This window comes from Macaca mulatta, chromosome 8 (genome assembly GCF_049350105.2).
Source record: "Macaca mulatta isolate MMU2019108-1 chromosome 8, T2T-MMU8v2.0, whole genome shotgun sequence".
Classification (NCBI taxonomy): domain Eukaryota; kingdom Metazoa; phylum Chordata; class Mammalia; order Primates; family Cercopithecidae; genus Macaca; species Macaca mulatta.
This window is the reverse complement of record NC_133413.1, coordinates 90,318,891-90,341,127: the sequence shown is the minus strand read 5'-3', so window position 1 is coordinate 90,341,127 and position 22,237 is coordinate 90,318,891. Positions and strand designations below refer to the sequence as shown.

General features: G+C 42.8%; 1 long non-coding RNA gene and 1 other non-coding gene across 2 annotated transcripts; both read left to right on the top strand.

Annotated features, from left to right (window-relative positions):
- The first annotated feature begins 922 nt into the window (after positions 1 to 922).
- LOC114680421 (uncharacterized) lies at positions 923 to 3,030 on the top strand. The gene is made up of 2 exons (XR_003732645.2): positions 923 to 2,572; positions 2,920 to 3,030. It is a non-coding gene; the product is annotated as an uncharacterized LOC114680421 (long non-coding RNA).
- An 18,351-nt stretch (positions 3,031 to 21,381) lies between these two features.
- Positions 21,382 to 21,445, top strand: LOC114680480 (U7 small nuclear RNA). The gene has a single exon (XR_003732701.1). It is a non-coding gene; the product is annotated as a U7 small nuclear RNA (small nuclear RNA).
- The last annotated feature ends 792 nt before the right edge of the window (positions 21,446 to 22,237 follow it).

The window sequence follows — 22,237 nt, the reverse complement described above, 5'->3', positions numbered from 1 at the left end:
TTTTTTTTTTTTGAGACAGATTCTCACTCTGTTGCCCAGATTGGAGTACAGTGGTGCTATCTTTGCTCACCCCAACCTCTGACTCCCAGGCTCAAGCGATTCTCCTGCCTCAGCCTCCTGAATAATTGGGATTACAGGCATGTGCCACTACCGCCCAGCTAATTTTCGTATTTTTAGTAGAGACAGGGTTCACCATGTTGGCCAGCCTGGTCTTGAACTCCTGACCTCAAATGATCCACCCACCGCTGCTTCCTAAAGTGCTGGGATTATAGTCGTGACTCACTGCACCTGAGCTGAGCCTTTAAGAACACAAGAAAAGTTTGCTAGGAAGAAAAGAAATGGTAAGGCTGTCCAGGTTCTCATACCATGTGTGAAAGCATGGGCGTGGGGGTGGAGAGGAGAAGTAGGCAGGGGAAATTGTGGCAGAGGCCAAGAAGGGAAGTAACCCTGCTTGGGCTCTAGACTGTGTGTAGAGCCATGATGAGAGATAAGGTCAGATAAGAATAACAATTGCTAACATTTATTGAACACCTGCTATTTTCCAGGCACTGTTCTAATGGATTTATGTGTTTTGACTTAGTTAATCATGGCAACAGCCTTATGAGGTGTGTATAAATATTACTACTGTTTTTCAGATTCACAGGGAGATCAAGTATTTTGCCCAAGAGCACACAGCTAGGAAGTGGAGAAGTCCCGGTTCAACCCAGACAGATTGACTCCTTCCTTCCACTGATGCATTCATCCATTCATTCAACAAACATTGATGGAGCCCCTCTGGTGAGAGGAAACACACAAGTAAGCCGTTAGAGTCCAGTGTGCAATCAAGGGTTAGAGCTGTGCACAGCTTTTGGAAGAACAGAGTGGAGGGACACCTGACTGTTGGCAGTCAGGGGCAAGATTTTCCTAAAGGAAGGGAGCTTGAGCTGAGCCTTTAAAGTCTTTTTTTTTTTTTTTTTTTTTTTAGAGACATATTCTCACTCTGTTTTCCAGACTGGAGCACAGTGGTGCCATCTCTGCTCACCCCAACCTCTGCCTCCCAGGCTCAAACGATTCTCCTGCCTCAGCCTCCTGAATAATTGGGATTACAGACATGTGCCACTACCGCCCAGCACTCACAGAATATTTATGGAGGAAACAACAAATGAATTTATTGATTTTTGTCTATTAATTATATGGAAGTGAATTCAGACTTCTTCAGGGTTATGCTTACCTTTGCTTTTGAGATGTAAATTAGCAAAAACGAGATTCCACTAAAACCTTGTCACATATATATATTTGGAAATCTGTGGAATGGTCAACCCCAAACCAAAATTTACATAAGATTAACTTATTTCTTTCAAATTTACAACCAATGGATTGTGGTGTGTGTGTGTGTGTGTGTGTGTGTGTGTGTGTGTGTGCGCGTGTGTTCCATTTGTAGCATGTGTAGTTGCTTTATCTAATATGTACATTCTCTAATTCACAGATGGTTCCAACTTCCTACTCTTCCAGTTAAAATAAACAAAAAGGAGGGTCCTGAGTGTTTATGATTTTCCTAAGATCGATGGTATTTCTTCTGCAGATGATCAACAGTTGCCTGCCTTGGAATTTGGAGTTCGTAAGAACTAGGTAGGTAATGCAATTAGGTCACACTGACATTCAGGGATGGAATTTCCCCAGTGACATTAATGCATCCATTGCTTCCTATATATTTCAGTGTCATAAACAAAGTTGTTCTTTCCTTTGCAAGAAGAAAAGAGCACGGTGGAAACCGAGAAGTGTGTCTTCTGTTTGGTCAGCAAGGCAGGAAAGGCCTTGTGTGCTCTGTCCGTCAACACTGATAAGCTATGACATCAGGAGACTGGGAGGATCCCCAGCTGTTCCACCTACACTGGGTCCCAGGGCGCGTGATCCTGCTCAGGAAGCACGGGGAGCTCAAACGGAAAGATGAGCATCATGAACACAATAAGTCTACTCGGACTTTCTTAAATTATTTGAGTATCCATATATTTGACTTCAAGAGACCTTTATTTTCTGGGTTTCTTCCTTGTAGCTCAAAGAGTACGTGCTTTGAGCATTTCAGTTGGTGCAGCCCCTCTACAAAAGCCTTCCTTCAAAAGAGTCAAAATCTTAAAGAATCTAGCAAAACTAGAACAAGATGCATCATAATTGGTTTCTATGAATTAAGAAACAATTGATTTTTAACTTCTTAAGCATATTTGTGGTTAAGTATGATAGTATTTGATTTCTTAAGTATATTTGTGGTTATGTATAATAGTATTTGATGCATTTTATTCCATTGCGAAGAGTATTAATGATTATAACTAACAAGTTTTATGTGCTTTATGGTTTCAAATGCCTCCTACAAAGTTTATATTCGCTCATTTGGTTCTCTTTAGCCCTCTCTGAAATGAAGAAAACTATCATTATCCTACTTTGACAGATGAGGAGACTGGAGTTCAGGGAACATACTAGGCTAAGGGTTTTGCCTTAGAGGCAGCCTGTGAAAAGTAAAGGAGCAAGAACTTGAACCTAGTTCAACTTCCAAAACCCATTCTCCTCTTATCCATTCAATGGATAAATCAAGAAAGAGGTGAGAAACTTATTCTTGAGTGTCCAACGCGGGCTAGGTAATTTTATACATACTATTTCATTTAGAAACTACAGGTTGGGAACTATTATCAGGGATAAAGAAATGAAGATTCCAAGAGGACCAATAACTTAACAGATGCTTGGTAAATGATTGAGCCCTGCTACTGAAAAATAACAGGGAACTCCGGGAGAAAAGATGTTCTTGAACTATATCAGCTTACTGAAATTTGTTAGGAGTGCAAACCTAGGCAGAATATCTCACAAAAGGAAGCTTATTTGTAAAAAGTGGAGTTCGGTTGGCTTTTTTTTTTTTTTCTATTCTGAGGAATATTTTCTTTTCCTTTTCAGAAAATCCAGGTCAGGAACTGTATCTTTGCCCAGCCACCTGCAAACAGACTTGAGAACAATGTAAACCACCCTCTGCAGGATATTGATTCTGATGGAGTAAATGTTGATTAAGCAGAATGGTGTTTTTTTTTTTTAACTGGAGGAATTCCAGATCTTTCCTTAGGCCCGTCTCCCCAGGGAAATGAGCTCTATCCTCAAAAATCTACAGAAAACCTGAGTAAGAATGAAGATTTATGATGGGAGATGCTGGGCGGAAGACGGCTGGCTATCTGGTGGGCTATCTAGAAGCTCATCTTTGTGTTATTAGAGAAACACTCCCGCTCTTGACAGGATATGGTCTGCTTATCACATAATCTTCTCAAGTTTCATTCCCATTCTGCTTACAAATGCCCCAAATATAAAGAGATGCATTTCATCAAGACAGCCTTTTAAGAGGCAGTTGATCCCAGCTGTTGCCGTCTATCTTAAACACCTACCTTTTCACCCTAGTGTGGAGTTTACATGTCGATAAGGGATGTAAAAAAGGGAACTTGAGAAATCTCAGCAGAGGAAAAACACCGAGGCTGTCTCCGGGGGTTGGAGTAGGAATAAGAGCTCAGGAAGCTCTAAGTTCCAGAACACCCCTTCTTTTCAGAGAGGAGCCCTGGGGCGATGCTGGCCTGCCCCAGGCCTTGAGCTGACCTCAAATACCAGGGACTGGAAACCCTTTACCAGGCACATAAGCTGAGGGTTTCATTGCCTGCTACTTTGACATTTTCTTGTCAAGAGCTGGTGGTAAAACAGAAGTGAAAGATGCAGGTAGGAACAGGAGAGCCAGACCTGGAAGGTTTTGGCTCACCCATGGACCCTCCGTCCTGGCATTGTCCATGCTCATCCAAGATGAATTCTCAATACCTGCTTTCATGACACACATATGTAGACCTGGGATGCATTCCCAGATGGCCAAGTGGGATATGCTGGCAAATGACCTGTGAGTTTTCTCTCACTCCTGAGTCTGCAAGCTCAGAAAGCCAGGGGCTCTTGGAGGTTGCTAAGTCCAGAAGACTTTTATGCAGAATACGGAGTGGGAGGTTAGAATTAAGTATTAAGTGGGCAAAACAGGAGGGGTGGTTTCAGAGTCCTGCTTGGGTCCTGGTGCGGCCCGTTGTAGCTGATGGGGTGGAGGCGGGGAGGTATCTCCTTTGTTGGAGAAGAAATAAACCTGTGACTGTGAATCCAGTCTGCTCCCTCCTAAAGACTGGGCTGCAGTGTTTGAAGTCGGGACTGGTGTGTTTCGGGAAGCTGGCTACATCAGGTTCCCATTAGCCCAGGCAGCCGCACCAGTGGGTTCACACCGCGACATGGTAACAATTAAGCCTTCTGCTACTGGTCCTTACCCTGAGGTGAGGCTCTTTTCCTTTTTACCAATGTGACTTAAAGTTGCCCTGGTTTCCTTGTGGCTCGATTTCCTGCAGATTCCCGTTACTTCATGTCTAATCTTCTGAGACCACTCATTAGACCACACAAATTGGAACAATTGTCTCCAGCACACAGATCCTGTTCAAGACCCTCAGTGTACCTAGGAAAAAGACTATCTCTCTGAAACGTGAGAGTTACTTCCTGTGTAAATAGACGAATTACAAAAAATCAGAGGTATAAATATTAGGGAAAATAAACTAATTATACGCCCATACCCTGAGGCATGCTAAAATTATTTTCTTCCTTTAAAAAAAAAAGCAGTGGGTTAGAACAATTATTTCCATTTTCAGTGATGAGAGAGATAATACATGTACAAATGACTGTAGTATGAAGCAGAAAAACAAAAAGATACCATTACATGCTATGGTTTTTCCAAGCAAGAAAAATATTTCTTTATAGAGAATAAGCCAGATCAGAGAAATTGCCATTTGAGTTGAAACTTGAAAAATAGGTGGAATTTGGATACATGGAAGTTGGTGGAAAGAAGAAAGAAGCATTTAGGAGGGGGAACAAAAGCAACAAAAACGTGGGCATTTTCTTAGTACTTATGTAGCTTAAGCACTGATACACGCTATGGGAAGTAAAATAATGTATAGATGCCTCTCAATTTACAAAGAAGTTATGTCCTGATAAGTCCATTGTAAGATGAAAATATTGTGAGATGGGCCGGGCGCGGTGGTTCAAGCCTGTAATCCCAGCACTTTGGGAGGCCGAGACAGGTGGATCACGAGGTCAGGAGTTCGAGACCATCCTGGCTAACACGGTGAAACCCCGTCTCTACTAAAAAATACAAAAAAAACTAGCCGGGCGAGGTGGCGGGCGCCTGTAGTCCCGGCTACTCGGGAGGCTGAGGCAGGAGAATGGCGTAAAAACCCGGGAGGCAGAGCTTGCAGTGAGCTGAGATCCGGCCACTGCACTCCAGCCTGGGCGACACAGCGAGACTCTGTCTCAAAAAAAAAAAAAAAAAAAAAAGAGAAAATATTGTGAGATGAAAATGCATTTAGGTGCCGGGCACGGTAGTTCACGCCTGTAATCCCAACACTTTGGGAGGCCTAGGGGGACAGATCACCTGAGGTCAGGAGTTCAAGACCAGCCTGGCCAATACGGTGAAACCCCATCTCTGCTAAAAATACAAAAATTAGCTGGGTGTGGTGGTGCATGCCTGTAATCCCAGCTACTCAGGAGGCTGAGGCAGGAGAATCACTTGAACCCGGGAGGTGGAGGTTGCAGTGAGCCGAGATCGCACCACTGACTCCAGCCTGGATGACACAGCAAGACTCCGTCTCAAAAAAAACCAAAAACCAAAAAACAAAAACAAAAAGAATGCATTTAATATACCTACCCTAGTGAACATTATAGCTTAGCCAAGCCTACCTTAAACATGCTCAGAACACTTCCATTAGCCCATAGTTGGGCAAAATCATCTGGCAACACAGTGCACTGTAGAATATCAGTTGTTTACCCTCATGATCCTGTAGCTGCCTGGCAGCTGTGGCTCACTGCCCAGCATTGAGAAAGAGAATCACACTGCTTTCTACTGAATGTATATTCCTTTCATACCATTGTAAAGTTGGAAAATGTTAAGTTGAACCATTGTAAGTTGGGGGCTATCTATAAGACATAGGTCCTGCCTTCAAGAGGCCTTCATTTGAGTTGAAGTGATGAAACAAACACAGGATAGAAATAACTTAGAGAACAATGTAAGACATGTATGATCTTAAATCACTGCAGACCTAGGTAACATTTAATTGTGGTATGTAGGTGATAAATAAACACGATTTCAAGTAAAGAGTTGTCGAAGTTTGGTGAAATAGCGAGACCAGATTTGAGGGGGATGATGTTTAGTTAGATGCTTAGGGCTGAAGGAAAGTCATTAAAAGAAAGGAGAAAATGAATGAACTGAGAACAAGACAGGCCACATGCCGCAGACTAGTGGTTCTCCAGCTTCAGTGTGCATCAGACTCATTCAGAGAACGTGTTAATAACATACATGTCCCTGAGCTCCACAGCAGACTTTCTGATTTAGCAGGTCTGGTATGAGGTGTGATGAGTTGCATTCTGGCAAGCTCCCTAGTGATGCTGGTGCACCTGGTCTGGAAACTCACACTTTGAGAACTGCTGTGGACAGATCAGCATGCCCAGAGCACAAGCATTTACTTGGGGAAAATAGTGGGAAATCAGACTGTACAAGGGAAGTCCACCAGAAAAGTATTAAAAATCAGTTTGCTGTAAATTCTCTTCATTTTCCTGATGGTTGATTCCTCATCTGAACAAAATCATAAACACTCTTGACTTTTTCTACTCCCAAATGACTTCTTGGTTTAGCATGAATTACTGAGAAAGAAGAAAATCACGGTTTTATGCCTCCAGAAGAAACTACCATGGTTAAAGCTGGATATCATTTCAGAAGACAGATTCCATGAATCCCTCTGCAAGACACATATTCTTAAATAGCTTTACCTCTTCCAGGAAGTGTGGTCTGTTATGGGACTGGTGTTAAGGAGCTTTACACATTGAACGGCCACTGTCAGAGCCAACCCCCTTAAAACCCAAGTGTTAAAAACACTGACCAAAGAGACATAGCAAAATGATGCACTATTTCATTGCTTTCCTAAGAGATCCACATGATTTATTATCTCAAATGTTTTATAAATAGCAGTTATAACCCTTATTACATTATCTTTTGCTTTTGCATATTTAAATAAAAACTTATTTTTCCCCCTATTTTCATAGAAAAAAGAAGTAATCCAGATGAATGTGGGGGTGAGGGGTGAAAGAAGCCCAAATTTGAAAACTTTTTTTTAAACGTCTTCATTCTGTTTGAAGTAAAGCAATCTCATAATCTTCTTTCTACACTATGGGGTTTTTAAAATGAGTTTCTCCTGGAATTTGTTAGCTTGATGGAGGTGGAAATGTTTTCCTGTAGACAGCTTTTCTTACACGTGTTTAAAGATCAAGCTGTAATATGGTATGTGCAGTACACTCTCCAAAATTTTCTTCAATCCTTTGACTATTGAAGATAAGAATTGTGTAGTATGCAAATGACAGTGATTAGAGAACATCACAGTATACCCAGTTAATAGCATGATTCATATTTATGAAGTACTAATTTCATATAAATACCAAAAATATATACTGATTATACTGTTCAAATTTTGAATTGAGCAAATAAAACAAACTAGCTAGGAAGATAATTTATTTTATAACAGTGAACCACATTTATCATTTATTATCTTTTCTCATGATTTAATGGGTGAAGGATAACTAAAGTAAATAACTTTTAAGGTATTTCTTTACGTAGAAATAAATGACATATTTCAGTTCCATAATGAAATTAGGGACCGATATGGTTTGGCTGTGTCCCCACACAAATCTCATCTTGAATCATAGTTGCCATAATCACCACATGTCATGGGAGGGACCCAGTGGGAGGTAATTGAATCAGGGGGGCGGTTTTTCCCATGCTGTTCTTGAGACAGTGAATAAGTCTCATGAGAGCTGATGGTTTTATAAAGAGCAGTTCTCCTGCACATGCTTTCTTGCCCGCCACCATATAAGAAGTGCCTTTGCTCCTCCTTCACCTTCAGCTATGATTGTGAGACCTCCCCAGCCATGTGGAACTGTGAGTCCATTACATCTCTTTTTCTTTATAAATTACCCAGTCTTGGATGTTTCTTCCTGGCAGTATGAAAATGAACTAATACAGGGACTAAAGATGCTTACTGAAGTGCTTAGAAAGGGAATTTTGCAGCACAGGTAAGAGAGAGTAAGAAACTATTACATGTGTTGAGAGCTGGGCAGGAACTTTCAGGGGCTGCGCTGATTGTGGCACCTGCCTGGAAACCCATGGTGGCTTAATGACAGGGTGAGGCCAGACTCCTGGATTTGTTAGGATTGCTGACTCCTTCCCTGGGACCCTCTCTAGACTATACTAAAGAGCAGCTTCTTTTTAGAAGATAAACTGTTTTTTGGTAAATTTATCTCAGATTTATTACCTACTGACATTTATTACCTCCCTTACACAGTAAGCATCCTAGTAAAAATAACATCTTGAGTGAAAATAAATTGAATACAATTAAGAAAATTTGATTTTTCCTCTAACTCAATATCAAAGATGATGTTTTAATTTTGTTTTATTTGGCCATGTGTATTTTTCTGTGAAGAAAATTTATAAAATTGGGATTAGGTTTCCTTTTTTTTTTTTTTTTTTGAGCGAGAGAGAGAGAGAGAGAGTCTCACTCTGTCACCCAGGCTGGAGTGCAGTGTCCTGATCTCTGCTTACCGCAACCTCCACCTCTCAGGCTATAGCAATTCTCCTGCCTCAGCCTCCTGAGCAGCTGTGATCACAGGCACCCACCACCATGCCTAGATAATTTTTGTATTTTCAGTAGAGATGGGGTTTCACCAGGTTAGCTAGCCTGGTCTCGAACTCCTGGCATCAAGTGATCCTCCTGCCTTGGCCTCCCAAAATGCTAGGATTAAAGGTGTGAGCCACTGCACCCAGCCTTGTCATTTTATTCTTGGCCAAAAATACATTACTCAGTTTGGTCAACTACTTCATTTATCAAACGATGCTTTCTAAACTTTTTTTACTTTAAGTTCCAGGGTACATGTGCAGGATGCGAAGGTTTGTTACATAGGTAAACAAGTGCCACAGTGGTTTGCTGCAGTTATCAACCCATCACCTAGGTATTAAGCCCAGCATGCATTAACTATTTTACCTAATGCTTTCCCTTCCCCTACCCTACTCCCCAACAGGCCTCAGTGTGTGTTGTTCCCCTCCTTGTGTCCATGTGTTGTCATTGTTCAGCTCCCACTTATAAGTGAGAACATGTGGTGTTTGGTTTACTGTTCCTGTGTTAGTTTGCTGAGGATTATGGTGTCTAGCTTCATCCATGTCTCTTCAAAGGACGTGATCTTGTTCCTTTTTATGGCTGCATAGTATTCCATGGTGTATATGTACCACGCTTTCTTTATTCACCTTATCACTGATGGGCATTTGGGCTGATTCCATGTTTTTGCTATTGTGAATAGTGCTGCAAATGAACATATGTGTGCATGTATCTTTGTAATAGAATGATTTATATTCCTTTGGGTCTGTACCCAGTAATGGCATTTCTGGGTCAAATGATATTTCTGGTTCTAGATCTTTGAGGAATCACCATATGGTCTTCCACAATGACTGAATTAATTTACATTCTCACCAACAGTGTAAAAGCATTCCTATTTCTCTGCAACCTCACCAGCATCTCTTGTTTCTTGACTTCTTGAGGTTTTTTTGTTTTGTTTTGATTTGAGACAGAGTCTTGCTGTGTCGCCCAGCCTGGAGTGCAGTGGCACGATCTTGGCTCACTGCAACCTCTGCCTCCCAGGTTCAAGCAACTCTCCTGCCTCATCCTCCTGAGTAGCTGGGATTACAGGCGTGCACCACCATGCCTTTATATTTTTGGTAGAGACAGGATTTTGCCACATTGGCCAGGCTGGTCTCGAACTTCTGGCCTCAAGTGATCCACTCACCTCAGCCTACCAAAGTGCTGGAATTTTAGACATGAGCCACCGCACCCAGCAGTGTTTCTTGACTTTTTAATAATTGCCATTCTGACTGGCGTGAGATGGCATCTCATTGTGGTTTTGATTTGCATTTCTCTAATGATCAGGGATGTTGAGCTTTTTTTTCCATATGTTTCTTGGTCACATGAATGTCTTCTTTTGAGAAGTGTCTGTTCATGTCCTTTGCCCACTTTTTAATTTTTTTTTTCTTGTAAATTTGTTTAAGTTCCTTGTAGGTTCTGGATACTAGATCTTTTGTCAGATGGATAGATTGCAAACATTTTCTCCCACTCTGTAGGTTGCCTGTTTGCTCTGATGATACTTTCTTTTGCTGTGCAGAAGTTCTTTAGTTTAATTAGATCCCATTTGTCAATTTTTGCTTTTGTTGCAATTGCTTTTGGCAATTTCGGCATGAAACCTTAGCCCATGCCTATGTCCTGAATGGTATTGCCTAGATTTTCCTTTAGGGTTTTTATAGTTTTGGGTTTTACATTTAAGTCTTTAATCCATCTTGAGTTAATTTTTGTGTAAGGTGTAGGAAGGAAGGGGTACAGTTTCAATTTTCTGCATATGGCTAGCCAGTTCTCCCAGCACCATTTATTAAATAGGGAATCATTTCCCCATTGCTTTCTGTTAAAGGAAAAACTTCAGCCGAATCAAACAATGCTTACTGGTTTTTGTTTTTTTTCCAAAAATCAAATCCATCAACTTCAAATCCACACAGAAAGAATAATGGTAGGCTGGCTGGGTGTGGCAGCTCACACCTGTAACCCCAGCACTTTAAGAGGCCGAGGTGGGTGGATCACTTGAGGCCAGAAGTTTGAGACCAGCCTGGCCAACATGGCAAAAACCTATCCTCTGGTAAAAATTCAAATGTTAGCAGGGTATGGTGGCACGGGTCTGTAGTACCAGTTATTAGGGAGGCTGAGGTGGGAAGATCACCTGAGCCTGAGAGGTGGAGGTTGTAGTGAGCTGAGATCATGCCACTGCACTCCATCCTGGGTGACAGAGTGAGACTCTGTCAAAAAAGAAAAAAAAAAAAAAAAAAAAAGAAGGAAAGAAAAGAAAAGAAAAGAAACGGAAAAGAAAAGAAAGGAAAGATGATATGGCACAACTGAGGAGATGTGAAGGAAAGTGCCAAGAGAAGATAAAAAAATATTTGGGATAACAGCTGCATCCCTGGAAGAGATGTGGCCTCCCAAGAAGACTCCAAGAAATAAATGTGGCCTCCCAAGAAGAACTTACATATTGGCCACGTAATTTCTGATGTTTGGGTAAAAAGGTACATTCCCACCTAGTCGTGCCTTGTTCATGATGTCTTCTCATAGGCTGATCATGAACGTTGCCACAGAACAAAATTCTGCTCATGCTTCATTTGCTTAGAAGTCTTCATTTAAAGTATCTGAGGCCAGGTGTGGTGGTTCATGCCTATAATCCCAGCACATTGAGGGACCGAGGAGCGTGGATTGCTTGAGCCCAGGAGTTTGAGAACAGCCTGGGTAACACAGCAAAATTCTATCTCTACGAAAAATACAAAAGTTAGCTCGGTGTGTGCCTGTCATCTCAGCTACTTGGGAGGCTGAAGTGGGAGGATTAATTGAGCCTGGGAGGTCAAGGCTGTGATGAACAGTGGTCTTTCCACTGTGCTTCAGCCTGGGTGACAGAAGGAGACTCTGTCTCAAATAAAAATAAATAAATATTTAAAATGAGAGCCTGGGCAACAGAGTGAGATCCTGTCTCAAAAAAAAAAAAAAAAAAAATTAGCCAGGCACAGTGCCATGTGCCTCTAGTTCTACCTACTCAGGAGGCTGAAGCAGGAGGATCACTCAAACCCAGGAGCCCAGGTTACAGTGATTTATGATCTCACCTGTGAATAGCCACTGCACTCCAGCCTGGGCAACAGAGCATGACCACATCTATAAGAAACATATAAATATTTAAAAAAATCTATACAAAAAGATATAAAGGAAAGCTCTATTAAGGAACTGACAATGGCTATTGGAATGAGATCCTTCTCAGTCCTAGAAACCCTCCCTGTTTCTCCTAAGCCTTCACTTTCTTATTCTATTCACGTCCCTAGCCTGGTTCTCCCGCTCAGTTCCTTCAACATCTCTCCTTACTCTTGGTTCTCTGCTCTCCTTGACTTTGCCCCACAGCCAGCCCCCAATGATTCCCATGACTGGCTGCCTTCTCTACCCCCCACCTCTGCTGTGGAGCTTTCCTGGACAGAATTGTGCTGCGTGAAGGTGGTGACTCTTCTGCTGTCATTTTCTTGTCCTATCTCTCCAAATCCCCAAACTTCACACCTACCATCAGATCTCCTACTCCACCACCTCCACTTGCATTGCATGTCACAGAAAGAAACATAAAGAAAAAAAGAAGGAAGGAAAAAGAAAAAAAGTAAAACAAAACAAATAAAGAAGAAAACAGGGCCAGCGACCTTCAGTCCTGCGGCACCTGCATCTCCTAATCTCTTCCCTTTAGCCCTCCTACACTTTCACATCCCAAGGCATCCCGCATTTTTCCAACGCTGACCTCACCACCCCAAACTCTCCCTGCCCTGAGCAGGCACTAAATCCTAGGCCTCTGCTCTCCTTCATGACCTTTCTTTGCCAACTATCTTCTTTACTATCTTCACTATTTTCCTCCTTCCTCCCTTTGACCTACTTATAATTTCTTTCTTTCTTTCTTTCTTTCTTTCTTTCTTTCTTTCTTTCTTTCTTTCTTTCTTTCTTTCTTTCTTTCTTTCTTTCTCCTTCCTTCCTTCCTTCCTTCCTTCCTTCCTTCCTTCCTTCCTTCCTTCCTTCCTTCCTTCCTTCCTTCCTTCTTATGGAGTTTCGCTCTGTCACCCACGCCAGAGTGCAGTGGCGCAATCTTGGCTCACTGCAACCTCTGCCTCCCAGGTTCAAGCAATTCCCTGCCTGAGCCTCCCGAGTAGCTGGGATTACAGGTGCCCGCCACCACACCCTAAAATTAGCCACCATGGCTAATTTTTGTATTTTTAGTAGGGACTGGATTTCACCATCTTGGCCAGGCTGGTCTTGAACTTCTGACCTCATGATCCACCCGCCTTGGCCTCCTGAAGTGCTGGTATTACAGGCGTGAGTCACCGCACCCGACCTTCACTTACAATTTCTAATCTCCCCTCGTTCAAAGATAAAAACAACTTCCTTTGCTTTCCCTTTCTTCGCAGGCTGCTGTCCTACTTCTGTCCTTTCAGTTCCACCTGTGTGTCTTGAAAAAGGAGCTGTACTTGCTTCTTGTGCACCGCTTGCTCCACACTGCCTCAATCTATGTCCACCTGCTGCTTGACCACACTTGGTCTCAGTTACAGGATCAATGCGGGAGAACCACCCAGGCGTGCACCCTGCTGTCCATCTTGCTAGATGTACAGCCTTGGACAAGTTACCTGCCTCTCTGTGCCCCAGCCTCCTCATCTGAAAAATAGGGATAATGATGCTTTTGCTCCTTAATAACGAAATAATAACAGAATGATAATTTGATTAGATTCTGGTAAGGTTAATACATAAGAGGAGGTGCAAAGAGAGTGAACTAATAATGGACAAAAAGAAAAAAGGATTCATTCCATCTCTCTGGAATGCCCTTATCTCACATCTGATACCCAGTAGGTCCCAGTGAGTCATTCTCATCCCAGTTTACAATCGGCTTCTTTCTCAGATCTCTCCTGACTGTCCACCTCCATGGACGTGACTGGTCTCTTTATCCCTGGTACTCCAGGAATTTAACCTTAGTGCTTCTCACATGGTGCTGTATTTGCCCTGTCTTGCTAGGCAGTTAGCCATGAGCGTGTCCCATGTCCTTCACATCCCTGTGACATCTCGCAGGCCAAGGGTCTGTTTTACTTGTATAGTAGTGTGCTAGAGTGGTCATCACAAAGGATCACAGGCTGGGTGGCAAAAATCAATTTTTCACAGTTCTGGAGGCTACAAATCTGAGATTACGGTGTTGTCAGGGCTGTTTTCTCCCGCGGCCTCTCTCCTTGGCTACAGATGGCCATCTTCTCCCTATGTCTTCACATCGTCTTCCCTTTGTGTTTGTGTGTGTCCCAATCTCCTCTTCTTATAAGCACACAGTCAGAACAGATCAGGGCACACCCGTATGACCTCGTTTTCACTAAACTATCTTTTTTTTTTTTTGAGACAGAGTCTGGCACTGTCACCCAGAGTGGAGTGCTGTGGTCTGATCTCGGCTTATTACAACCTCCGCCTCCCGAGTTCAAGTGATTCTCCTGCCTCACCCTCCTGAGTAGCTGAGATTACAGGCACCCGCCACCATGCCCAGCTAATTTTTGTATTTTTAGTAGAGACAGAGTTTCCCCATGTTGGCCAGGGTGGTCTCGAACTCCTGACCTCAGGTGATCTGCCGCATCAGCCTCCCAAAGTGCTGGGAATGCAAGGGTGAGCCATACGCCTGGCCTTACTTAACTATCTTTTTAAAGACTCTTTTTGGCCAGGCTCGGTCGCTTATGCCTGTAATCCCAGCACTTTGGGAGGCTGACCTGGGCAGATCACGAGGTTAGGAGTTCAAGAACAGCCTGGCCAGCATGGTGAAACCTCACCTCTACTAAAAATACAAAAATTAGCTGGGCATGGTGGCGGGTGCCTGTAATCTCAGCTACTCAGGAGGGTGAGGCAGGAGAATCACTTGAACTCGGGAGGCGGAGGTTGTAATAAGCCAAGATTGCGCTGCTATACTCCAGCTTGGGCAACAGAGCAAGACTCTGAATCAGAAAACAAAAAACAAAAAACAAAAAAAACCAGACCTCTTTTTTCCCAAATATAGTCACATTCTGAGGTACTAGGAGGTTAGGGCTTTAGCAGATGAATTTGCTGGGGGTGGTGTCACAGTTCAGCCCACAACACTTATTTTTGATAGCACACAGTATGTAACGTGGTGCCAGCCACGTTTGTGTCCTTAATTAATTAAACAACCTGGGAAGAAACCAGGGAAGGGGAAACAAGTCAGGAAGTAGAGAAAACTAATCCCTAAAATCTGTTTCCCATACGATCTTGGGGAAATAGTGGAGAAAGCAAGAGAGGTTATTCATCAACTCTAATGTTTTCCTTTCAATCACACATCCTCATACAAGAGGATTATTTCGTTAGACTTGGGTTTCCTTCTGCTTGCAAAATGATACCCCTGGGAAGGATGACATAATAAAAAGACAAAATGGAGCAACACAGATTCTGCTTTTGTTGCTCAAAACGATTAAACCTTTGTGTTCTGGCACATAGTCAGTACATGTTAGTGTTGTTGGTTTTACTCTTATTGTTATTACCATGACCATGATTATTATGGATTCTAAGTTCTATGAAGACAAGGATATTTATTTTTTCATTGCTGTACTCTCTGGCCTCACACAGTACTTAGCGAAAAGTAGAAGCTCAACATATTTGTTAAATAAATGGACATAATCTCTGAGGTTCTCTTTCCTCATCTCTAAAAAGAACTAATATTTATTGAGCAATTACTATATGTGAGGCCTTGCGCTACCTGTTTTAGATGGATTATTTTATTTAATCCTCACAACAATCATGTGAGGTAAGTACTGTTTTTATTCCCAGTTTTCAGATGAAGAAAGTGAGGCAAAGAGAGTTAAGTAACTGGTCAAGCTCACACAATTAACAAGCGGCGAGCTCTGACTTTGTTGTACTCAAACCTGAAGTACTAACCAATATATTATATTGCCTCCTTCATTTCTATAAAGAGGATAAAAATTCCCACCTCTCAGGCTTGTTGAGAGGAATTAATGGGAATTTGTAAAGTGTCTAATATGCAGTAGGAGCTCAATACATATCAAACCCTCCGCTTCACTCTGCACAACTTATATTACTGTGCAGACAAGTGCTGTGGGATCTGTCCTCTAACTAAAAACTCTTCCCAAATCCTCTATTAACCCAAACACCCCGCAGCTGCTGTCCCATTTTTCTTGCTTCCCTTCACAGCGAAATTACTCAGTACTGAAGAGATGTCTGTACTTCCTTTCCTCATCTCCCATTTGGTCTTGATCCCACAAAAATGAGACTTCTGCTTCTCCTCTCCTCTGAAACTGCTCTTAGCAAGATAACCAAACACACCCAACAAGTTCAATCCAACAGCTCTTTCCTGTTTCATTTTTTTTGAACCTTGTAGCATCATTCAACAGAGCCAATCACTCCCTCTTTGTTAAAGCTTCTTCTCAAAGCTCCCTGATTTTGTTTCACTTCTCTGGATGCTCCTTCTTTGTCCCCTTTGCTGGTTCTGTCACCTCCATTCTAAGTCTAAATGTTGAAGTATCACAGGCCTCAACTTTTTTTTTTTTTTTTTTTTTTTTTTGAGACAGGTTCTTGCTCTGTCTCCTGGGCTGAAAGGTAGTGGTATGATCATGGCTCATTGCAGCCTTGAACTCCTGGGCTCAAGCTCTCCTCCGGTCTCACTTTCTGGAGTAGCTGGGACCACAGTATGCACCACCACACCCAGCTAATTATTTTTATTTTTTTGTAGAGATAGCATCTCACTGTGTTGCCCAGGCTGGTCTCCAGCTCCTGGCTTCAAGCAGTCCTCCCCACTCAGCCTCCCAAAGTGCTGGGATTATAGGCGTGAGCCACTGCACCTGGCCTCAACTTCTTTCTCTATATTCTCCGGCCAGGAAATCACATCCAGACCCATGACTTAAATGGCATCAGTATGTGGATAGTTCCAAATGTTTGTCTCTAGCCCTCATTTCTCCCTGGAGCTTCAGATTCATGTATCCAGCTTCCTATATGACACTGCCACTTGCAATTGTAATGGGCATCTCAAATGTCACATAAAATACAATTGGTTCAGCATTCCCTCCCTTTTCCCAACCCGGACCTCCTACATTCTTCCCCACTCATGCAATGGCTCCATCTTCCACATAGCGTTCAGAACAAAGATCTAGGAGTCACCTGTATTTCCCTTATTCTACATTTGCTCCATCAATGAGTCCTGTTGAAGGGTTTACTGCCAAAACATATCTCAAATCCATCTATCTCAAATCTGCTCCTTCGTATTAAAATAAAATTCGGAGTTTTGGGTAGGCGTAGAGGGTTACCCAAGGTCTAGCCCCCACCCTCTGGGGCCTCCACCATGATTGAAATCCCCCTCATTCACGGTGCTTCAGGCACATCTTCTCTGTTCCTTAAACATGGCTGACCTAGTTCTGTCTAAGGGCCTTTGCACTTGCTATTCTTTCTGCCTGGAATTCTTTTCCCCAGATCTTTACATGGCTGGCTCCTTTTTATCATTTAGGTCTCAACTCAAATGTCATCTCCTCAGAGAAGACTTCCATAACCACATGGTTAAACTAGCTTTAGCTTTTTTTTCTTGAGATAGAGGCTCGCTCTGTCACCCAGGCTGGAGTGCAATGGCGTGGTCTCGGCTCACTGCAACCTCCGCCTCCCAGGTTCAAGCTATTCTTCTGCCTCAGCCTCCTGAGTAGCTGGGATTACAGGCGTGTGTCACCATGCCCAGCTAATTTTTGTATTTTTAGTAGAGGTGGGGTTTCACTATGTTGGCCAGGCTGGTCTCGAACTCCTGACTTCATGATCTGCCCACCTCGGACCCCCAAAGTGCTGGGATTACAGGCGTGAGGCACCATGCCTGGCCTAAATTGGCTTCTGACCCACAGCTGTACGTCTCTCTAGTAGTTAGTAAAGTGTTTGGCTCCAAATAAGAACAAACTTAACAAAGGCCTAAATGGATGGAGCTTTATTTGTCTCACACAGATGAAGATGTCCAGGGTAGTTAGGTGAAGGCTCTGCAGGGCTCAATGGTGACAGCAGGGATGCAGGCTCCTTCTTGCTTCCTACTCTGCGGTAGTCATTAACATCATGACATTCTTCCATGTGATGATCACTCCATGATTGCAAGATAGCTGCTGTGCCTCTGGGCATTATGTCTTTGTTTCAAACAAGGAGAAGGGAGAGTTTAAAGGATCAAAGTCTTTTCTTATATGGCTCTGGCTCTGCATTTTATTGGGCAGGAAAGTGTTCCTCAGGGTATTTTGTTTGGAGCCATGGATTTGTGTCAGGTTGCTACTCCCTTAGCAGTAAGGGAGGATGGGGAAACAAGCATTTCACCTTCTGGCATGTACTCTAGAAACTGCAAGGGACAAGGGGATGTGAATGACATAGGCCAGCAAATCCCAGCCACCTTTTGTGTCAGACTGCTCTGCATAATTCTTTTCATAGAATTTATTTTGTATAATTTTTTCATAAAATTTAGCTTTTATTTTATTTTATTTTTTTTGAGACAGGGTCTTGCTCTGTTGCCCAGACTGGAGTGCAGTGGCACCATCTTAGCTTCACCACCAGGGCTCAAGCAATAACCTTCATCTTCAGCTCCTGGGCTCATAACATTTACCTCCCAGGCTCAAGCAATCCTCCCACCTCAGCCTCCAGAGTAAGTGTGACTACAGGTGTGCACCACCATTCTTGGCTAATTTTTCCATTGTTTTCGGGGCTGGGGGGAGTGGTCTCACTATGTTGCTAGGGCTTGTCTTGAACTCCTGGGCTCAAGTGATCCTCCCATTTTAGTCTCCCAAAGTGCTGGGATTACAAGCATTAGCCACCACACCAGGCCCAAAGTTATGATTCTGTGAAATTATCTTATTATTTAACTGTTTTCTTACCTGTGTAATGCTCTTACTTATGGTAAGGTACAGAAGAATAGAATACAGAAAAATCTCTTTTGTTTGAGGCTGTGACCAGAAGTCCCTGGCACATAGTAGGCATTCTATAACCATTTGTTGATTTTCAGATAAACAAACGAACAAACAAAAGAGAAAATTTGCCTTCATGTTGCAAATGGATTTCTATAATACACAACACATCCACAAAGCACTAGATAATCAAAGTGCGATTATGAACATCCTATGCAAATTGCTGGCGTGCCATGAAGACACTGTTGAATGAGCTGTCCTTTTGATCTAAGGAATAATAGGGGTCCTATTCACTACAGTTGTATTGGTAAGAGTGATGATGGTATCTTCTCTGAGGTCCACACTGTCTCTTCAAGTTGTCTTTGTGACAGAGAGCTTGACTAGCAGAGTGTTCATGGGTCGGAGAGAAGCACAGTGTCTTCCCACAGGATGTAGCCACTGGCCATGTCTGGATTCATGGTCGAATTCACTAGACTTCCTGGACATGTGCAAGCTCTAGAATATGACATAAAATACCAATGATACATACACAGGCTTGGTCAGGTACATGCCAAATTTCTATGCCAATCCAAAGCTCTATTTATAAGAAAGGATTTTGTAGTGGCTCTCAAGCTCAAGGTTGAACATGGTCACTGCTGGAATCTAGACAGCCTGGTAATGGTTAGTGGGCTAGGAGTAGACTCCTTTGCAGAGGGCGCTGAATAGCCTCATGGGAGTCCCTCACCCTAAGGAAGAGCTGGCCTATTAAGTTCAGCTACTCTGAATGTCTTGATGACCAGCAGGGAGGAATGAGAGAGTCTGAGTACTGCTCCTTGTCCTCAGATGAGCTCTTCCTGTACTCATGTCTGGATCCAGAGGAAATAAGACCTGTAAGTAAATATGGGAAGCATTTTCGATACAAAACCTCCAACTACAAAGCACAGCGTCATAGTGCTTTGGTGCCTGTGTGAGAAGAGGTGATACAAGGCGAGAAGGAGGTGTTCTTTCCCTTTCTTCATGGCTTACAGCCATGTGATGCACAGAGGGCTTTAGAGAACACAGAACCTCCTCAGCTTGTTGAGATTTCCAGTGTGGTAGCCACATCTTCAGCACTTGTTCCTGTGCACACTGAAAACATCTCCAGGAATGCTCAGAAACAAGCAGGAGAGACCTGGAGGGGATGGAGGTCCTACAACAATGGGTAGGAAGGAGAGCTTGAGATGTTGGTTTCATTATTTGTAATAGGAACCCATGTTAAACATTAGCCCCCATCCCCATCTCAGCCTAATGAAGCCCATAGAAAGTGGGCTCATACATTTGTTGAACAAATATTTATTGCCAGGCACTGTACTAGATGCTGAAGGTAGAGCAAGGAACAAAATAGACAAAGTCCTTACTTTCATAGAACTTACATTATACAGGGAGAGTCCTGGTCCATTTGGGCTGCTATAACAAAACACCATAACCTGGATAACTCATAAACAATAGAAATTTATTTTTCCCAGTTCTGAGGCTGGGAAGTTCAAGATCAAAGTGCTGGCAGATTCAGTGTCTGGTGAGGGCCCTCCTTCCTGGTTCATCGACACTGTCTTTTTTTCTGTATCCTCACATGGGAGAAGAGGCGAGGGTCTCTTGGGGGTCTTTTTATAATGGCACTAAATGAACTTGTGAGGGCTCCACCTTCATGACCTGATCACCTCTTAAAGGCCCCACCTCCTCATACCATTGTACTTGGGGTTTAGGATTTTAACAAACGACACAACATTCACCCGACAGCAAGAAGAGATAGAAAATTAACAGACTTTGACGATAAAATTGCTGGAAGGACTAACAGTTGGATACAAAAAGAAAAATTCATTGAGAATGTTTCATCAAGAGTCAAAAGAGAAGTTTGGGGAGAATTAATCATAGGAGGAAGATATCAACTATTCTTCATCTGCACTTACATGACTGCAAGTCATAACCAGCCTTTCTGTGAGCCACACCAGACCTTCTAAGGCCAACCCTCTTTGTCCCCTCTCTGCACACCTAGAGCCTCATGGCCTTTGCCGCACATGTGGCCTGGCATTGTGATTTATGAGTGTGTTGTCTCTGTGGCGGAACTGTGAGCTCTGCAGCACCTCGTGCAATGACAAGCCCATTGCAGGGGCTCCACAAATATCTGGTGACCGTCACTCTGGTGACAGAATGAATGAATGGAGTCACGTTGCAACAGGTGAGGTTTAGGTCAGACATAAATGCTTCTTGTCAGGCACGTGAAATGCTAAAACAGCTGTGAGGGGGAGGTTGTGGTTCACACCATGTCAGGCTTCAGCTCAGGGAGGATTAACCCCTTGGCTGCAGAAATTTGCTGGGAGTGGGTCATTCTCAGCCACTGAACATTCTGGAGGGTTGTGAGGTCAGTCCAGCTCACTGTCCACAGAGGACCTGTGCAAATACACAGGGTTTTAGAAGCCTAGCAATAGAAGGTGTCACGATGCATGGGACTCTGATGAATCTCAGACCAAATCCTGAAAACAACTTATGACCTTGACCAGAAAAAGAAAAGGTGTGTGTGATCAGTTTGTTAAGTTCTGCAAAATGCGTGGAATTTTCATGAGTGACTCTCATTTTACCCATGCTGTTCCCATCCTAAAAAGTAATATATGTCTTGCAATCACTCCTTCAAGGCAGGTAAAACCCTGATGGGTATGCAGAGGCTATTTGGTATCTCTGGGGAATATGAATGCAAGGGAATGATAAGGAAGCACACTGTTTATTTGGCAGCACTGAAAAAGAAGAGTTAAAAAAAAAAGTGTTAACAACTCTTACAGAATTTGTCTAGCAGGCTTTCCAGTTTTTGCTGTAAAGACCCATTGAAAAAAAATAAAAAAGAAAGAAAGAACGGGAGGACTAAATGATGAGAGCACACTTTAGCCATTGTTTGTCTACTCGACCAAGAGCATAGTAAAAATGCATTGCGTATTATGATCCAGCCCACAGTAATGATGCATCACCTACTTACCTGCCTGAACTAAGTATTTCATAAAACAATACTTCATAATGTGCAAAGTACTCTAATGTTTTCTATTATACTCTTTTTCTTATTTTTAGAAAACACTGGTCATTGCCTGTTAAACTGAGTGGGCAGTGGCTGTCAATTTGCAATACACTGCCCCAGGTGACTTTTGAATGATTTAGTGATATGGTTAATTGGAATTGAAATTGCATTCTGTAATGTGGGTTGCTGGAACATTTCAGAGCTTCAGCCTGTGCAGAGAATGTTGATGTTTGTTTTCGTACTGCTCCAGGCAGGTTTAGGAGCCTGTTAACCCGGCACGCCCAAGCCATCCTTGGTGAAAGGTCAAGAGTCTGCGTGAGCAGAGTCACCTCCTGCAAGTCCCTCAGCCTCAAGGCATCTTCCCCGTCTCCACCCACAAAATAGAAATCCATCAAAATCTCATTGATTCAGACTCTGTGACAGAATGAAATTTATAATTTATTTAGGGGTGATTACAAATGCTTGTCTCAGAAATGCAAATTTAGTCAAGTAATCATTTTGAATTCCTACACAGAAAATTTCAGAATCTTCCCTCTGTCCTCTAAAGTGCTAACTGAGGTTCGGGCATTGAGAAAGTGAAACTCCCACACCCCGACCACTACTCTTAC